General features: G+C 37.7%; 1 protein-coding gene across 1 annotated transcript in view; it reads left to right on the forward strand.

Moving 5' to 3' along the window:
* LOC128688494 (protein P200) overlaps positions 1 to 21,697 on the forward strand; it is a 224,990-nt gene that overhangs the window by 164,635 nt on the left and 38,658 nt on the right. The window lies entirely within an intron of this gene.

A 21,697-nucleotide genomic window follows, 5' to 3' on the forward strand; every position in this document is an offset into this window, starting at 1 on the left:
AGTGCAGGCATTGTACTTCCCATTTCCAGGACTCAAGTCCGACTATATGAAAATAACCGGTTTCCCTGAATCCCTTCACTAAATATTACCCTGCTCACACTCCAACAGATCGTCAAGTCCCAAGTACCATTCGTCTCCATTCACTCCTATCTAACACGCTCATGCACGCTTGCTGGAAGTCCAAGCCCCTTGCCCACAAAACCTCCTTTACCCCCTCTCTCCAACCCTTTCGAGGACGACCCCTACCCCGCCTTCCTTCCCCTATAGATTTATATGCTTTCCATGTCATTCTACTTTGATCCATTCTCTCTAAATGACCAAACCACCTCAACAACCCCTCTTCTGCCCTCTGACTAATACTTTTATTAACTCCTCACCTTTTCCTAATTTCCACACTCCGAATTTTCTGCATAATATTTACACCACACATTGCCCTAAAACAGGACATCTCCACTGCCTCCAACCGTCTCCTCGCTGCTGCATTTACCACCCAAGCTTCACACCCATATAAGAGTGTTGGTACTACTATACTTTCATACATTCCCTTCTTTGCCTCCATAGATAACGTTTTTTGACTCCACATATACCTCAACGCACCACTCACCTTTTTTCCCTCATCAATTCTATGATTAACCTCATCCTTCATAAATCCATCCGCTGACACGTCAACTCCCAAATATCTGAAAACATTCATTTCTTCCATACTCCTCCTCCCCAATTTGATATCCAATTTTTCTTTATCTAAATCATTTGATACCCTCATCACCTTACTCTTTTCTATATTCACTTTCAACTTTCTACCTTTACACACATTCCTAAACTCATCCACTAACCTTTGCAATTTTTCTTTAGAATCTCCCATAAGCACAGTATCATCAGCAAAACGTAACTGTGTCAATTCCCATTTTGAATTTGATTCCCCAAAATTTAATCCCACCCCTCTCCCGAACACCCTAGCATTTACTTCCTTTACAACCCCATCTATAAATATATTAAACAACCATGGTGACATTACACATCCCTGTCTAAGACCTACTTTTACTGGGAAGTAGTCTCCCTCTCTTCTACACACCCTAACCTGAGCCTCACTATCCTCATAAAAACTCTTTACAGCATTTAATAACTTATCACCTATTCCATATACTTGCAACATCTGCCACATTGCTCCTCTATCCACTCTATCATATGCCTTTTCTAAATCCATAAATGCAATAAAAACTTCCCTACCTTTATCTAAATACTGTTCACATATATGCTTCAATGTAAACACTTGATCTACACATCCCCTACCCACTCTGAAACCTCCTTGCTCATCTGCAATCCTACATTCTGTCTTACCTCTAATTCTTTCAATTATAACCCTACCGTACACTTTTCCTGGTATACTCAGTAAACTTATTCCTCTATAATTTTTACAGTCTCTTTTGTCCCCTTTCCCTTTATATAAAGGGACTGTACATGCTCTCTGCCAATCCCTAGGTACCTTCCCCTCTTTCATACATTTATTAAACAAAAGTACCAACACTACCCCCCCCCCCTGCCCGCTTTTAACATTTCTGTCATGATCCCATCAGTTCCAGCTGCTTTACCCCCTTTCATTCTACGTAATGCCTCACGTACCTCCCCCACACTTACATTCTGCTCTTCTTCACTCCTAAAAGATGGTATACCTCCCTGACTAGTGCATGAAATTACTGCCTCTCTTTCTTCCTTAATATTTAAAAGTTCCTCAAAATATTCTCGCCATCTACCTAATACCTCCATCTCCCCATCTACTAACTCCCCTACTCTGTTTTTAACTGACAAATCCATACTTTCCCTAGGCTTTCTTAATTTGTTTAACTCACTCCAAAAAATTTTCTTATTTTCATGAAAATTTCTTGACAGTGCCTCTCCCACTCTATCATCTGCTCTCCTTTTGCACTCTCTCACCACTCTCTTTACCTTTCTTTTACTCTCCATATACTCTGCTCTTCTTATAACACTTCTGCTTTGTAAAAACCTCTCATAAGCTACCTTTTTCTCTTTTATCACACCCTTTACTTCATCATTCCACCAATCACTCCTCTTTCCTCCTGTCCCCACCCTCCTATAACCACAAACTTCTGCCCCACATTCTAATACTGCATTTTTAAAACTCTTCCAACCCTCTTCAACTCCCCCACTACTCATCTTTGCACTAGCCCACCTTTCTGCCAATAGTCGCTTATATCTCACCCGAACTTCCTCCTCCCTTAGTTTATACACTTTCACCTCCCTCTTACTTGTTGTTGCCGCCTTACTCTTTTCCCATCTACCTCTTAATCTAACTGTAGCTACAACTAAATAATAATCCAATATATCAGTTGCCCCTCTATAAACATGTACATCCTGGAGCCTACCCATCAACCTTTTATCCACCAATACATAATCTAATAAACTACTTTCATTACGTGCTACATCATACCTTGTATATTTATTTATCCTCTTTTTCATAAAATATGTATTACTTATTACCAAATCTCTTTCTACACATAGCTCAATTAAAGGCTCCCCATTTACATTTACCCCTGGCACCCCAAATTTACTTACTACTCCCTCCATAACATTTTTACCCACTTTAGCATTGAAATCCCCAACCACCATTACTCTCACACTTGATTCAAAACTCCCCATGCATTCACTCAACATTTCCCAAAATCTCTCTCTCTCCTCTACACTTCTCTCTTCTCCAGGTGCATACACGCTTATTATAACCCACTTTTCACATCCAATCTTTATTTTACTCCACATAATCCTTGAATTAATACATTTATAGTCCCTCTTTTCCTGCCATAGCTTATCCTTCAGCATTATTGCTGCTACTTCTTTAGCTCTAACTCTATTTGAAACCCCTGACCTAATCCCATTTATTCCTCTCCATTGAAACTCTCCCACCCCCTTCAGCTTTGTTTCACTTAAAGCCAGGACATCCAGCTTCTTCTCATTCATAACATCCACAATCATCTCTTTCTTATCATTTGCACAACATCCACGCACATTCAGACTTCCCACTTTGACAATTTTCTTCTTATTCTTTTTAGTAATCTTTACAGGAAAAGGGGTTACTAGCCTATTGTTCCCGGCATTTTAGTTGACTTTTACAACACGCATGGCTTACGGAGGAAGGATTCTTATTCCACTTCCCCATGGATATAAAAGGAAAAGTAATAAGACCAAGAAATATTAAGATAAAATCAAAGAAAACTCAGATGAGTGTGTATAAATAAATGTGTACATGTATGTGTAGTGTGACCTAAGTGTAAGTAGAAGTAGCAAGACATACCTGTAATCCTGCATATTTATGAGACAGACAAAAGACATCAGCAATCCTACCATCATGTAAAACAATTACAGGCTTTCGTTTTGCACTCACTTGGCAGGACGGTAGTACCTCCCTGGGTGGTTGCTGTCTACCAACCTACTACATTACATTACATTACATTACTTTTAACTTTAAATTAATTAAGGTGCTAATTCAGGTGCTAAATTGTCTTATTTTCATTGTTTTACTTTTATAGTCAGTAGCTCCATTATTTTTAGATTTAAAATAATTATCTTAGTTCATATGTTCATATTTGTTAGCGGTTTAACAGCAAATGCTTTTTGTTTTTTAATAATTGTAGTAGGTTATTTCTCTACGTACCCCTTATGAATGCAATTACCGATCCTGATATCAACCTCTTATTGAACTCCACAAATAATCCTAAGAGTACTTGCCATTACTACACTGCTACACTGCCAGCAAGAGCATTAGTCTTCAACTATAATGTTAGATCATTGAGTAAACACTATGATGACCTCCTTGCATTACTGAAGTCTCTAAATGCTACTACACCTACCATCCGACTTACGACCGTATTTTTTTTGCAAAATTTCTGGGAAATAAACAACTATTTGTGTTGTACACAGTGTTTATCCTAAACCTTACAGTATAAAATACAGTACTAACAGCATAAAAAGTAAAGTAAAACATGAAATACCAAAATAAAACAATAAAATAAAGTCATTACAAAAATGTGATCTTGATATTCAGTAGTAAAGTTCGACTTACGTCCATTTCGACTTAAGACTGGTTTCTCGGAACCGAACTCGGTCGTAAGTCGGATGGTAGGTGTATAATTTTCATTATACTTACTGAAACCTGGCTCAGACAAGACTTGACAGACATATTTACCATACCTGGTTACACAGCCATATATAACTGCAGGCTTGATCAACCAGGAGGAGGTACTGCCATCTATTACTCTGATGAACTAGAATGTATGAAATCAACTAATGTACAGGACGAAAACGGTGAATGTATAATAGCTAAATTCACATCAAATACTCTTAAGAAACCTATAACAGTTGGCGCAGTCTACAGACTACCACACACAAATACTTACACTTTTAGCAGTAATCTTAGAAACATGATAATTGAGTCAGAGTTGAATAAACACCATCTGATACTTGCAGGAGATCTTAACATTAACCTCATCCAAGCAACTGACACTCTAGTATCTGATCTCACAAACACTATGAACAACAGCTTGTTGCTACCCTCTATAACGAAGTCAACAAGAATCTCTGAGACAAGTGCCTTATTACTTGACCATATTTGGACCAACACGATATCCCCACTACAAGCAGGTATAATCACAGACAACACCACAGACCACTACCCTACCTTTCTCATAACCAACTTATGTAAATTGCCTCAAGAAACGAGAAAGATCTCATTTCGCCTGCATGAAGAGACATCGATAAACAACCTAATACTAGCACTAGGTACTATTGATTGGCAGAAAGAGCTAGCTGACAGTAATAATATTGATAAAGATGTCAAAATTTTTTTACATAAAACCCTAAACCTCTATAACAAGCATTGTCCAATCAAAATGAAACAGATCACAGAAAAGAGACTAAACAGCCCATGGCTAACAAAAAATATCCTCAACTAATACAAAAATCAAAGCAAATGTATTATGAAAATAAATTTAGTGAAATAAAAGGTGATATGAAAAGTACCTGGCAAATCCTCTCCAAAATTTTGGGCTCTAGGACACCATCTGGAAACAGAGAGATAAGCTTAACTAAACCAGATGAACCTTACATACAATCTGTAGACACGGCCAACAAATTTAATATCTTCTTCTTTACTGTAGGATCAAGGCTACCAAGTTAAATTCCTCGCTCAAATACCAAGCTGAACGAGCACCTCACTGGCAGCTACCCAAATAGTCTATTTCTAGCTCCATCTAATTCCACTGAAGTCTCACTCATTAAATCATTAAAAAACTTAGTAGGTGATCTAGATAACTTGCCACCATTCATATATAAAAAAGCTGCACATGATCTGTCACCCATTATTGCAACAATGTTTAACAAATCTGTAGCATCCTCAACCTTCCCATCTATACTCAAGACAGCAAGGGTCACCCCAGTCCACAAAGGAGGTGATCCAACTGACTTGAACAACTATAGACCCATATCAAACTTGCCCTTACTTTCCAAGATATTCGAAAAAATAATACACAAGTGTCTTTACTCCTACCTTACATCCAACAACGTACTTAACCTGTGCCAGTTTGGGTTTAGACCAAAAAAAAGTACGAATGACGCTGTTATACAAATGTTTGAACTAATATACACAGCTCTCAATAAAAATGAATATCCAATGGGGCTCTTCATCGACCTACGAAAAGCATTTGATACAGTCGACCACAATCTCTTGCACCTCAAACTGAATCATTACAGCATCAGAAGACATTCTCTTGACTACTAAAAATCCTATCTTAACGACAGACACCAGTACATGTATATATGTATATGCAAATGGAGTCAACTCCGCTATCCAACCTGTAGCTGTAGGAGTACCCCAGGGTAGTGTCCTAGGCCCACTCCTCTTTCTCATCTACATCAATGATCTCTCCAATGCATCTTAACTCCTTAAACCAGTTCTATTCACAGATGAGAATATATATGTCTACTCCCATTCAGACCCAGCTGTACTTAGAAACACTGTAAACAATGAACTGCTAAAGATATATACTTGGATGATGACCAACAAACTCACTCTCAACATGGGCAAAATGTAATTCATGCTGTTTGGCAACAGAGCCTTAAATATCCAACTTACCATATTGATAAATGGTTCCCTTATATCAAGACACACGGAGGGCAAATTTCTAGGTCTTCTCCTTGACTAATCTTAAATTTCAATCCCACACCCATCACATAGCCAAGAAAATTTCCAAATCAGTAGGAATCCTTTCCAAGATACGATACTATGTACCACAAACGACTCTCCTTACCCTGTACCACTCTAATATATCCTTACCTCACCTATGGTATTTGTGCCTGAGGTTCAACCACAGCCAACCACCTTAGACCCTTAATAACCCAACAAAAAGCTGCTGTGCGGGTGATAACCAGCTCCTGTGCTAGATAGCACACCCCACCACTTTTCAAAAGACTCGACTTGCTAAATAAGACATACACTCATATTATTGTGCCTACTACATATACAGAACACTAAACTCCACTGTAAACCCTCCCCTAAAATTACTCCTTGACAGTTACAACAGAATAAACAGTCACAGTACAAGGCATAAGGCACTTTTTAACATCCCCCGAGTCAGTCTCTCACTATTTAAGAACGCCATGCACATAAAGGGCCTGAAGATCTGGAACTTGCTACCAGAACAGGTCAAGGATCCCCTGACAACTTACAAATTTAGGACTTTGCTAAAAAATCATCTTATTTCTCAATATTAACCCTTTGACTGTCGCGGCCGTATATATACGTTTATGAGGTACTGTGTTTGACGTATATATACTCATAAATTCTAGCGGCTTCAAATCAGGCAGGAGAAAGCTGGTAGGCCCACATGTGAGAGAATGGATCTGTGTGGTCAGTGTGCACCATATAAAAAAAATCCTGGAGCACGCATTGCATAATGAGAAAAAAAAACTCCGACCGTTTTTTTTTTTTTTTTTTTTTTTAATTAAAATGCCGACTTTGTGGTCTATTTTCGTATAGTATTTGTGGTTGTATTCTCGTTTTCTTGGTCTCATTTGATAGAACGGAAACTATATTATAGAAATAGAGGTGATTTTGATTAATTTTACTATAAAAAGAACCTGGAAATGGAGCACAAAGTACAGGAAATGTTTGATTTTTGCCGATGTTCAAAAGTAAACAAATGATGTCATTGTCCAATAAATGTCCAAATAGCCATTCTGATATGCAGTCATGAATGGGTTGATGTAATTTTTACAATTATTACAGTATTGCAGTAGTCTGCATAACGGTAAATCTTCTATTTTTTGTTTGAATAAAATTTCAAAATAAAAAGCAAGAGTAATATCACAGGGGCCTGGAGACATGACTGATGAACAAAGAAAATGATATTTTAGAGCCAGGAATGTCTGCATTGTTCATTCTGGTCCTTATTTTGAAATTGTCATATTTTTTAATTTTCGTGAAATTGGCCAAATTGCAAATTTCTGACCATGTTATTGGGTAGTTGAAATCGGTAAATGGGCAGTTTCTTGTACTCAATCGATGGAAAAGATGGAGTTCTGAAGAAATAGCTATGAGTTTGGTTGACTGGAATAATGGAATTAGCCGAAAATGGGGCTCAAAGTGGGCGAAATCGCCGATTTGTAAATATCGCCGAGGTCGCTAACTTCACGAGAGCGTAATTCCGTCAGTTTTCCATCAAATTTCGGTTTTTGGTGTCTTTACAACCGGGAAAAGATTCTCTATTATTTCATAAGAAAAAATAATTTTTTTTTTTTTTTTTTTTTTTTTTTTTTTTTTTTTTTTTTTTGAAATTTTGCGACACCAGGAGACACCTCAGGATTGGGGGTTGGGACAGTCAAAGGGTTAACTACTTCAACCAAAACATCTGCTAATTAGTTTTATGTGACCTCTAGGCTTTTAATTCTTCCAATCCATAAAATATTACCACCTGAACCATTACTTGTAAGGTAGATTTTTTGTGCAATTTCAAGATTATTTAAATAAGATTGTGAATCAGGTAACCACTACTACTTGTCTAGTTTTAAGTATAGTTCCTATGTACTGTTATCTTATCTAGTTTTAATTAGTTACTATGTATTAGGATTAGTCTGCCCAAAATGCTTCAGCATGACAGTGGCTAACTTTGCACTTAGCAAATCAAAATTGTAATTACACGTTGTAACCTTTACAAAGAAATAAACTTTACTTACTTTACTAATTCTTGAGGGCCCTAGGATTTTCAGAATGGTTGATGAGCATTGGCTTCAACTTGCAGTCACCAGCTGCATTAGTGCCTAACAAGAGAGTCAGCCTAACCTTTGCAACTTTGAAGCCAGGTATTGACTTCTCTCTAGCTATGAAAGTCCTAGAGACCATCTTCTTCCAATATAGAGCTGTTTTGTTGATGTTGAAAATCTGCTGTTTAGTGTAGTCGCCTTCATCAGTTACCATAGCTGACTTATCGGGATAGTTTTCTAAAGCTTCTGCATCAACACAAGCTGCTTCACCTTGCACTTTTATGTTGTGCAGATGGCTTCGTTCCTTAACCTCTTTGAGGGTTGGTCCTGTAGTTCTATGCCATGAGTGCAGCTCTCTCATATAAGCTGTGAGCAGTAAATTTGGGCCTAGATATGAGAGAATGGGTCTGTGTGGTAAGTGTGCACCATATAAAAGAAATCCTGCAGCACGCAGTGTATAATGGGAATAAAAAACTGTGACAATGTTTTTGGTTTAAAACACCGACTTTGTGGTGTATTTTCGTATGATTTTATGATTGTATTCTAAGGTTCTTGGTCTCTTTTGATAGAATAGAAGATACATTACAGAAATAGAGATGGTTTTGATTGGTTTCGGGACTAAAAGTAGCTTGAAATTGAGCTGAAAGTATTGAAAATGTTTGATTTTTGCTAATGTTCCAGAGTACACAAATGACATCACTCATCTAATATGCGTCCATCTGGCCAGTGTGATATGCATTTATGAATGCACTGAGATTAGTTACACATTTGTTACAATAATGCAGTAGTCTGCATAACAATAAATATTCTTTTTTTGTGTGCAAATAAAAATTCTATATGGAATTCGTGTGTAATATTGGAGAGGCCTGGGGACATAACTGATGAACAGAGAAAATGTTATTTTAGTGCCAGGAATGTCTGTATTGTTTATTCTGGACTCTTATTTTGAAATTGACATTTATTGAATTTTGTGTGAAATTGGCCAAATTTCCAATTTCTGATCACTTCACTGGGTAGTTGAAATAGTTGAATGGGTGGTTTCTTATATTCAGTCAATAGAATGGAAGGTATACTAGTGAAATAGCTAAGAATTTGGTCGACTGGTAATGTAATTGGCCTAAAATAGGAGTCAAAGCGGGCAAAATCGCCAATGTGTAAATATCGCTGACACAGCAAAATTCTCGATAGCGTAATTTCATCAGTTTTCCATCAAATTTTGTACTTTTTGTTTTATTACCTTCAGAAAAAGAATCACTACCATTTCATAAGAAAAAATAGCAAAAAAAATATTTTGAAAATTGTTGGACCATGTGAAGAAGTTTCAGATCAGGGGTCTGGACTCTGAAAGGGTTAAAGGAACATTGTGGATGGTTTGATCTTCTATCCATATTGCTAAAACTTTCTCCATATCAGCACTAAGGCTCTCTTTATCAGTTTCGTGTTCACTGGAGTGGCACTTTTAATTTATTATAAGATCTTATTTGAGTTCAATACTGTGCTAACTGTTTGGCACGCCAAACCTAGCTTACGACTTATCTTGGCATTTAACATGCCTTTCTCACTAAGGTATACTCAACAGACTTATCCCCCTGTAATTTTTGCACTCTTTTGTCCCCTTTGCCTTTATACAAAGGAACTATGCATGCTCTCTGCCAATCCCTAGGTACCTTACCCTCTTCCATACATTTATTAACCCTTTGAGGGTCGACAGGCCCTCTCCGAGACTCGTTCTCAGGGTCGGCCAAATTTAAAAAAAAAAAATAATTTTTTCTTGTGAAAAGATAGAGAATCTTTTCCCGATTATAATGACACCAAAAGTATGAAATTTGATGGAAAACTTACGGAATTATGCTCTTGCGAAGTTAGCGGTCTCGACGATGTTTACACATCGGTGATTTTGCCCACTTTGAGCCCCATTTTCGGCCAATTCCACTGTACTAGTCGACAAAAAACATGAATATTTCGCTAGAACTCCATTTTTTTCTATCGAATGAGTGCAAGAAACCACCCATTTACCAATTTCAACTATCCAGTACAGTGGTCAGAATTTAGCAATTTTGCCAATTTCACACAAATTTCAAAAGATGCCAATTTCTGAATAGGGTCCATAATAAACAAGAAAGACATTCCTGGCACTAAAATGACATTTCCTCTGTTCATAAGTCACGTCTCAAGGCCCCTCTTATATTCTTTTGCTTTCTCACAAAAAATAGAAGATTTACTGTTATGCAGACTACTGCATTAGTGTAAAAAATGGTATAAATAATATTGGCGCACTTGCAAAAGAATATCAGACTCACCAGTTGACGTGTATTGGACGCTTGGCATGATTTGTTTACTTTTGAATTTTGGTAAAAATCGAACATTTCTGCTACTTTGAGCTCAATTTCAAGGTACTTTTCATTGTAAAACCAGTCAAAAGCATCTCAATTTCTGTAATATGTCTTCCATTCTATAAAATGAGACCAAGAAAACTAGAGTATAACAATAAATACCATACGAAAATACAGTGCAAAGTCGGTGTTTTATTCCCAAAAAAACGGTCAAAGTTTTTTTTTTTTTCTCATTATGCACTGTGCTGCAGAATTTTTTTTTATACTGTGCATACTGACCGCATAGACCCATTCTTTCATATGTAGGCCTACCAGCTTTCTCCCACTAGATTTGAGGGCGCCAGAATTTAAGCATACTAGTACATCAAAAACCCTGGGTCGTAAGCCATACTAGTACGGCCGAAACCCTCAAAGGGTTAACCCTTTCGGGGTTTCGGCTGTACTAGTACGGCTTGCGCGCAGGGGTTTTTGACGTACTAGTACACATAAATTCTAGTGCCGTTAAATCTAGTGAGAGAAAGCTGGTAGGCCTACATATGAAAGAATGGGTGTTTGTGGTCAGTGTTTACCTGGAGAGAGTTCCGGGGGTCAACGCCCCCGCGGCCCGGTCTGTGACCCGGCCTCCTGGTGGATCAGAGCCTGATCAACCAGGCTGTTGCTGCTGGCTGCACGCAAACCAACGTACAAGCCACAGCCCGGCTGGTCAGGAACCGACTTTAGGTGCTTGTCAGTATAAAAAAAAATCCTGCAGCACACAGTACGTAATGAGAAAAAAAAACTTTGTGTTTTTGGATTAAAACAGCGACTTTGCACTGTATTTTCATATAGTATTTATTGTTGTACAGTGGACCCCCGCATAGCGAACGCCTTGCATAGCGAACATTCCGCATAGCGAACGCTTTGATCGCTAAAATTTTGCCCCGCATAGTAGACAAAAACCCACTCAGCGAACTTCGTCCGAGACGCGTCCAATGTGCGGCCTCAGCCAGCCTCACATGTGCCGCCTGTCCCATTGTTTACCAGCTAGCCTCCGCGGTAACATTCAAGCATACACTCGGAATATTTCGTATTATTACAGTGTTTTCGGTTCTGTTTGTTGAAAATAAGTGACCATGGGCCCCAAGAAAGCTTCTAGTGCCAACCCTGTGGTAAAAAGGGTGAGAATTAGTATGGAAATTAAGAAAGATTTTGAAGGGTTTGGGGCTAACCCTGAGAAGCCTATGCCAGTTGTGGAATCCATTGTGCCTACTTCAAAAATTAAGGAAATGTGTGCACAGTGGGTTGAACTGCAAACCTTTATGGATGAAAATCACCCTGACACAGCTGTTGCAAGGCGTGCTGGTGACTATTTCAATGACAATGTTATGGCCCATTTTAGACAAATCGTAAAGGAACGGGAGGTACAGAGCTCTATGGACAGAAAGAAGTCCAGTGACTCTGAAGCTGGTCCTAGTGGCATTAAAAGAAGAAGGGAAGTAACCCCGGAAAAGGACTTGCCTCCTCAAGTGTTAATGGAAGGGGATTCCCCTTCTAAACACTAACACTCTCTCTCCCCTCCTCCCATCCCATCAATCATCACCAGATCTTCAATAAAAGTAAGTGTCATGTAATTGTGCATGCCTTTTTCAGTTTGTGTGTACTAAAATTAACATTTTTTTGTGGTAAAAAATTTTTTTTTTCATACTTTTGGGTGTCTTGCACGGATTAATTTTATTTCCATTATTTCTTATGGGGAAAATTAATTCGCATAGCGAACATTTCGCATAACGACCAGCCCTCTTGCACGGATTAAGTTCGCTATGCGGGGGTCCACTGTATTCTAGTTTTCCTGGTCTCATTTTATAGAATGGAAGACATATTACAGAAATTGAGATGATTTTGACTGATTTTACAATGAAAAATACCTTGAAATTGAGCTCAAAGTAGCAGAAATGTTCGATTTTTACCAAATATCAAAAGTAAACAAATCATGCCAAGCGTCCAATACACGTCAACTGGTGAGTCTAATATTCTTTCACAAGTGCGCTGATATTATTTATACCATTTCTACACTAATGCAGTAGTCTGCATAACAGTAAATCTTCTATTTTTTTATGAGAATAAAAATTCAAAGTGGAAAGCAAAAGAATGTAAGAGGGGCATGGGAACATGACTAATGAACAGAGGAAATGTTATTTTAGTGCCAGGAATGTCTTTCTTGTTTATTCTGGACTTTATTCAGAAATTGGCATCTTTTGAAATTTGTGTGAAATTGGCAAAATTGCTAAATTCTGACCACTGCATTGGATAGTTGAAATCAGTAAATGGGTGGTTTCTTGTACTCATTCGATAGAAAAAATGGAGTTCTAGTGAAATAGTTATGATTTTTGTCAGCTAGTACACTGGAATTGGCCGAAAATAGGGCTCAGAGTGGGCAAAATCGCCGATGCGTAAACATCATCGACCGCTAACTTCGCGAGAGCATATTTCCATAAGTTTTCCATCAAATTTCATACTTTTGGTGTCATTATGATTGGGAAAAGATTCTCTATCTTTTCATAAGAAAAAATTTTTTTTTTTTTTTTAAATTTGGCTGATCCTGAGAACAAGTCTCTGAGAGGACCTGCCGACCCCCAAAGGGTTAAATAATAGCACCAACCACTCCAAAACTATATCCCCACCTGCTTTTAACATTTCTATCTTTATCACATCAATCCCAGCTGCCTTACCCCCTTTCATTTTACCTACTGCCTCACGAACTTCCCCCACACTCACAACTGGCTCTTCCTCACTCCTACAAGATGTTATTCCTCCTTGCCCTATACACGAAATCACAGCTTCCCTATCTTCATCAACATTCAACAATTCCTCAAAATATTCCCTCCATCTTCCCAATACCTCTAACTCTCCTCTCCTATTTTTAACTGACAAATCCATTTGTTCTCTAGGCTTCCTTAACTTGTTAATCTCACTCCAAAACTTTTTCTTATTTTCAACAAAATTTGTTGATACATCTCACCCACTCTCTCATTTGCTCTCTTTTTACATTGCTTCACCACTCTCTTAACCTCTCTTTTTTTCTCCATATACTCTTTCCTCCTTGCATCACTTCTACTTTGTAAAAACTTCTCATATGCTAACTTTTTCTCCCTTACTCCTCTCTTTACATCATCATTCCACCAATCGCTCCTCTTCCCTCCCGCACCCACTTTCCTGTAACCACAAACTTCTGCTTAACACTCTAACACTACATTTTTAAACCTACCCCATACCTCTTCGACCCCATTGCCTATATGCTCTCATTAGCCCATCTGTCCTCCAATAGTTGTTTATATCTTACCTTAACTGCCTCCTCTTTTAGTTTATAAACCTTCACCTCTCTCTTACCTGATGCTTCTATTCTCCTTGTATCCCATCTACCTTTTACTCTCAGTGTAGCTACAACTAAAATGTGATCTGATATATCTGTGGCCCCTCTATAAACATGTACATCCTGAAGTCTACTCAGCAGTCTTTTATCTACCAATACATAATCCAACAAACTACTGTCATTTTGCCCTACATCATATCTTGTATACTTATTTATCCTCTTTTTTTTTTAAATATGTATTACCTATAACTAAACCCCTTTCTATACAAAGTTCAATCAAAGGGCTGCCATTATCATTTACACCTGGCACCCCAAACTTACCTACCACACCCTCTCTAAAAGTTTTTCCTACTTTAGCATTCAGGTCCCCTACCACAATTACTCTCTCACTTGGTTCAAAGGTTCCTATACATTCACTTAACATCTCCCAAAATCTCTCTCTCTCCTCTACATTCCTCTCTTCTCCAGGTGCATACACGCTTATTATGACCCACTTTTCGCATCCAACCTTTACTTTAATCCACATAATCTTTGAATTTACACATTCATATTCTCTTTTCTCCTTCCATAACTGATCCTTCAACATTATTGCTACCCCTTCCTTAGCTCTAACTCTCTCAGATACTCCAGATTTAATCCCATTTATTTCTCCCCACCGAAACTCCCCTACCCTCTTCAGCTTTGTTTCGCTTAGGGCCAGGACATCCAACTTCTTTTCATTCATAACATCAGCAATCATCTGTTTCTTGTCATCCGCACTACATCCACGCACATTCAAGCATCCCAGTTTTATGAAGTTTTTCTTCTCTTTTAGTAAATGTTTACAGGAGAAGGGGTTACTAGCCCATTGCTCCCGGCATCTTAGTCGCCTCATACGACATGCATGGCTTACGGAGGAAAGATTCTTTTCCACTTCCCCATGGACAATAGAAGAAATAAAGAAGAACAAGAGCTATTTAGAAAAAGAAGAAAAAACCTAGATGTATGTATATGTATATGCATGTGCGTCTCTGTGAAGTGTGACCAAAGTGTAAGTAGGAGTAGCAAGATATCCCTGTTATCTAGCGTGTTTATGAGACAGAAAAAGACACCAGCAATCCTACCATCATGTAAAACAGTTACAGGTTTCTGTTTCACAGTCATCTGGCAGGACGGTAGTACTTCCCTGGGTGGTTGCTGTCTACCAACCTAATGTGTACATGTTATTTGTTTGGTTTATATAACTAGTGTATGGGGGGATTTACAGTAATTATTTAATTCGTATTTAACCAATTTACGAAATTGATGTGTGTAATCCATGGGGAAGTGGAATAGAATTCTTCCTCCTTAAGCCATGCATATCATAAGAGGCAACTAAAATGCTGGGAGCAAAGGGCTAATAACCCCTTCTTCTGTATACATTACTAAATTTAAAATGAGAACCTTTCGTTTTTCTTTTTAGGTCACCCTGCCTCGGTGGGATACAGCCACTTTGTTAATAAAAAAAAAATTGTGTAATATCTTGCACTTCTAAATATGTGGAGACGTGTTAAACTCCCTGCTTCGGTGGGAAGCAGTCGACATGTTAAAAAAAAAAATGTTAGTGCTTACTGCTAAAATTCATCTCGGGTCACAGCATGTTGAAACTTGTGTGCTCTTGGTTCGCAATCACTGTGCAGCCCAAGAGCCAACACAGTACTGCACTTTAAAGAATTAAAAGAAAATTACCTGTTGAGAGCGAGGTAATCATATAGGAAGAGGTTGCTTGGGGGTGAAGATTCTTCAAAGTTCTTTAAATAAAAATACTGAAGCAATAATAATGTTCCTTAAAACAAGTGTCTAAGCCCTCTTGCAAGCAGATAGCCATCCCAGAACCCCCAGTAGAGAAATTCTAGGATGTCCTTTGCCTAGGGACATTACTAATGAACCAAGGGAAGCTGGTTTTAGTTTTACTCTGTTGATTCCAAATATTCATTGTAATCCTTGTACTCTGTTAATTCAAAATACGTATGTCTTTATTAATCACTATACGATAATTATTGCCCAAGTTTCAGGGTTCCAAATAAATGCTTATTTTGCTTCAGCCTCATGATGATTTAGATCAGGGGTTGGTAAACTACTTCCTGCAGGCTGGATATGGCCAGCCACCTATTTACATCTTATATGTACTTGTATTATGATGATAAATTTAAAAATGTTAACTTGTGTATATATACATACAGTGGTACCTCAGGATACAAACAGCTCAAAACACGAACAATTATATAAGTGTGTTTTTGGGGTCTGAAACGGATTAATCTAATTTACATTATTCCCTATGGGAACAAATTGATTCAGTATCATCACTTGAACAGCTTTCTGAAACAAAATAAGTTCATATCCCTAGGTACCACTGTATACTTAAACCCTTTCAGGGTCCAGACCCCTGATCTGAAAATTGCTTTCAGGGCCCAAGAATTTAAACAAAAAATGATAGATAATCTTTTTGCAAAGGTAATGAAACCAAAATTATGAAATTTGATCGAACTTACAAAATTACACTCTCACAAAGTTAGCAGTCTCAGCGATATTTATGCATCGGCGATTTTGCTCAATTTGAGTCCTATTTTAGCCCATTTACATTGCTCCAGTCGACCAAACTCTTAGCTATTTCGCTAGTATGTCTTCCAATCTATTAACTACAAGAAACCTCCCATTTAACTATTTCAACTAGTATTTCATTAGTATTAAGATTAAATATGATTGTAATCAAGTAAACCACTTGTCTAGTTTTAAGTAATTACAGTGAACCTCTACTTGTGAGTTTAATCCATTCCATGACCTTGCTCGCAACTGGATTTGCTCGTTTGCAGAGTCAATTTTCCTCATTTAAATTAATTGAAATGCAATTAGTCTGTTCCAGTGGAATTCTGTACTTCAATAATTTTGCTAATTTCAATTCTACAGCTTATTTATCTATCATAGTTCATCTAATATGACATACCAAACAATATAAATAACATAGAAACCTGATATATACTCTAGAATGAATAAAATATGTCATATATGTAGTAGCAGCGGCGGCTGACGAGAGTTTGTCTGGAGACAGGACAAAATACTCCTTGAATATTTCGCCATCATCAACTCTATGGCTTATTATCTATCACAGTTCATCTAATGTGAAGTAATAATATAAATACATTAGAAACCTGATATTTACTCCAGAATGCATAAAACATGTCATTATGTAACAGGTGGAGGAGGCCACAACTGTTCCCTCTTTGTATTTGTGTCTGGAGCTCAACCACTGCCAACCACCTTAGACCCTAAATAATCCAACAAAAAGCTGCTGTGCAGGTGATAACCAGCTCCTGTGCTAGACAGCACACCAAACCACTTTACAAAAGACTCAACTTGCTAAATATGCAGTGGACCCTCGAGTTAAGAACCACTCTCAACATGACAAATTATGTAAGTGTATTTTTGTAAGTGCTTTTGTAAGTATATTTTTGGGGGTTTGATACAGATTAATCTATTTTACATTATTCTTGATGAGAGGAAATTCGTTCAGTAACAGCACTTGACCAGCCGTCTGGAACGAAAAAAGTTCGTAACTCGAGGGTCCACTGTACAAGACATACACTCTTATTATTGTGCCTACTACATATACAGAACTTTAAACTCCACTGTAAACCCTCCCCTAAAACTACTACTCGACAGTTACAACAGAATGCACAGTCACAATACAAGGCATAAGGCACTTTTCAACATCTCTCGAGTCAGATTCTCACTATGCAAGAACGCTATGCACATAAAAGGCCCGAAGATCTGGAACTCGCTACCTGAACAGGTCAAGGATCCCCAGACAGCTTATAAATTTAGAACTTTCCTAAAAAATCATCTTACCTCGTGATATTAACCAAATCAACCAAACATCTGCTAACTAGTTTTATCATGTGACCTTCTGGCTTTTAATTCTGCCATTCCATAAAATATTACCACCTGCACCATTACTTGTAAGCTAGATTTTTGTACTAAGTTTAAATAAGATTTATTAAGTTCAAATAAGATTGTAAAACAGCTAAGCACTATTCCTTGTTTAGTTTTAAGTATAGTTACTATGTACTATTTTTTGTGATGAATGGTTTTGAAAACTGACAAGTTGAAGAATTGAGACACGCAACACATGGGAATCTTTATTGAAGAAACGTTTCGCCACACAGTGGCTTCATCAGTCCAATACAAAGTAGAATTGCGTAAGGAGAGGAGAAGTTTGAGGTAATCAGTCCCTCAACCTGGAATCGATGTGTTCAGTCCATCACTCTTGTTGGAAGTGCAGCATAGGGCCAGAGAGGTGGCTTATATACTGCAGACAGATGAGGTGAAGCAGGAGGAGGCGGGATCACAGTGGGACCTGCCACTAGTGTAAGTAGGTCATCGTCCAAAGGTTGGGCAAGCGTTGAAGTCTTTGTACCAAGATCCCACGATGTTGCAGTGTCTGACAGATGTGATGAATGGTTTTGAAAACCGACAAGTTGAGGGACTGATTACCTCAAACTTCTCCTCTCCTTACGCAATTCTACTTTGTATTGGACTGATGAAGCCACTGTGTGGCGAAACGTACTATTTTTTATCTAGTTTTAATTAGTTACTATGTATTAGGATTAGTTTGCCCGAAATGCCTCGACATGATAGTAGCTGTCTTTGTACTTAGCAAATCAAAATTGTAATTACACATTGTAACCTTTACAAAGAAATAAACTTTATTTATTTATGTTGTGGTAAACACTGCCATCTAGTGACGGCCTTTTGAAGTCGTCTGTTATTATAATTATTATTATGCAGTACATAGAATTGATGACGGAAAAAATGTGAGTGGTGCGTTGAGGTATATGTGGAGTCAAAAAACGTTATCTATGGAGGCAAAGAAGGGAATGTATGAAAGTATAGTACGTAGGACCAACACTCTTATATGGGTGTGAAGCTTGGGTGGTAAATGCAGCAGCGAGGAGATGGTTGGAGGCAGTGGAGATGTCCTGTTTAAGGGCAATGTGTGGTGTAAATATTATGCAGAAAATTCAGAGTGTGGAAATTAGGAAAAGGTGTGGAGTTAATAAAAGTATTAGTCAGAGGGCAGAAGAGGGGTTGTTGAGGTGGTTTGGTCATTTAGAGAGAATAGATCAAAGTAGAATGACATGGAAAGCATATAAATCTATAGGGGAAGGAAGGCGGGGTAGGGATCGTCCTCGAAAGGGTTGGAGAGAGGGGGTAAAGGAGGTTTTTTGGGCAAGGGGCTTGGACTTCCAGCAAGCCCGAAATGCCTAGCCATGCTAAGCGTTCTAGTGGTACACTCTGTAATCACAATTTTACTACATGTAAACCAAACAATAACCAAATTTCTGTAAACTCAGCATTGTAATCCTTATAGAGAATAAACTTTGAATTTGAATTTGAATTTGAAGCGTGCATGAGCGTGTTAGATAGGAGTGAATGGAGACGAATGGTACTTGGGACCTGACGATCTGTTGGAGTGTGAGCAGGGTAATATTTAGTGAAGGGATTCAGGGAAACCGGTTATTTTCATATAGTCGGACTTGAGTCCTGGAAATGGGAAGTACAATGCCTGCACTTTAAAGGAGGGGTTTGGGAGTTTGGAGGGATATGTTGTGTATCTTTATACGTATATGCTTCTAAACTGTTATATTCTGAGCACCTCTGCAAAAACAGTGATAATGTGTGAGTGTGGTGAAAGTGTTGAATGATGATGAAAGTATTTTCTTTTTGGGGATTGTCTTTCTTTTTTGGGTCACCCTGCCTCAGTGGGAGACGGCCGACTTGTTGAAAAAAAAAATAAACGTATTATATTATTATCATTATTGTATTATATTATTATCATTATTTTATTATACTATTATTATTATACATATTAGTATTATTATGCACATAATTGTTATTATTATTATTACGTTAAGAAGCATCTTTCCATCATACATTGCCCAAGTTCTAATAAGATAGTCCAACAAATAAATGAGATACAATTCCTTAGATCAAGAGCAAGAGCCCCTCACCAGCGTCAAGGCACCTGCCTTGAGGTCTGCTCGCTTATGGAAATTTTGCTCGTGTATGGAAGCAAAAAATTTACCCATCGACTGCTCGTATTTGGAAAAACTCGCTCGTGGATGCACTTGCAAGTAGAGGTTCCACTGTACTATGTACTATCATTTTGTCTAGTTTTAACTAGTTATTACGTATATTAGGATTAGTCTGCCTGAAATGCCCCGGCATGATAGTGGCTTTCTTTCTACTTAGCAAGCCAAAATTGTAATTACATATTATAACCTTTACAAAGAAATAAACCTTTACTTTACTAAATTGATCAGACATTGGTAATTTGGCCAATTTCACACAAAATTTGAAAATTGCCAGTTTAAAAATAGGGTCCAGAATATACAGTGTAGACATTCCTGGCATTAAAACAACATTTCCTCTGTTCATTAGTTATGTCCCCAGGCCTATCCTATATTACACTTGCTTTCCATTTTGAATTTTATTTTCTCAAAAGTAGAAGATTATTGTTATGCAGACTACTGTATTATTGTAATCATTGCATAAAATATCACTGCATTCATGATCGTGTATTAGACTGACCAGTTGGACACATATGGGATAAGTGATAAAATTTGTGTTCTCTGGAATATTGGCAAAGTCAAACATTTCTGTTACTTTGAGCTCAATTTCAAGCTACTTTCAGTCCTGAAACCAATTAGAATAATTTCTGTTTCTGTAATATATCTTCCATTCTGTCAAATGATTCCAAAAAACCAAGAATGCAAATATAAAAACCATCCGAAAATACACGGCAAAGTTGCTGTTTTAAATCAAAAACACTGTTAGTTTTTTCGCATAATGCACTGCTCGGGGCAGGATTTTTGTTATATGGTGCACACTCACTGCATAGATCCATTCTCTAATATCCAGGCCCAAATTTACCATTCACTGCTTATCTGAGCGAGCCGAGCTCGTCATGTACTTCTGCGGCACTGATCCTAAGCTCAAAGCCATAGTACTACAGCACAGACCTTAAAAAGGTTAATTTTACCATTGTCTTGGCCTCTGAAGCTTAAAATATTTACATTCTGGCCCGTCTCTACAAAATTGTTGCGGATCTCTGACCTAGCTTACACTTCAGTCTTGACATATAAATAAGACTGAGGTAAGATTTACAAATATGAATTCAGAACATATTATAACCTTGAAAACCAAATTTGAAGAAATTTTGAGATGGTATGTTACTTGCCAAATGTATTGGTATTCTTGTTTTGGACTTCTCCCTGCTGTATGACCCTTGTAGGTTCAGTGCTTAAGTATGATGATGATAATGAACCTCTTCCTAGTACAGTAATATACATCCCATATTTCATCTTTACTTTGCTATATCATCCATGCTATCTTCCTATCATCTTATGGTAATTACTATATAGTTTGTGGCACACCTTTTTTTCTGCAGATTGCAATTTAACCCTTCCACTGTCCAGACCTCAAAATTAACAATGAACTGACCTATTAAATAACCCATAAAGCAGATTGGGGGTGTAGGGGAGCCTTACCCATTGTCAGGAAAATTGGCAAAAATCTAATATTTCTTCTATTTTGGGCCCAATTTCAAGCTACTTCTGGTCCTGAAACCAATCAAAATTATCTTGATTTCAGTAGTATATCTTCCATTCTATCAAATGATACCAAGAAACAGCTTTTAAAACCATCCTAGAAAACACCTCATACTCACTATTTT

This window comes from Cherax quadricarinatus, chromosome 13 (genome assembly GCF_038502225.1).
Source record: "Cherax quadricarinatus isolate ZL_2023a chromosome 13, ASM3850222v1, whole genome shotgun sequence".
In the NCBI taxonomy this organism is placed as follows: domain Eukaryota; kingdom Metazoa; phylum Arthropoda; class Malacostraca; order Decapoda; family Parastacidae; genus Cherax; species Cherax quadricarinatus.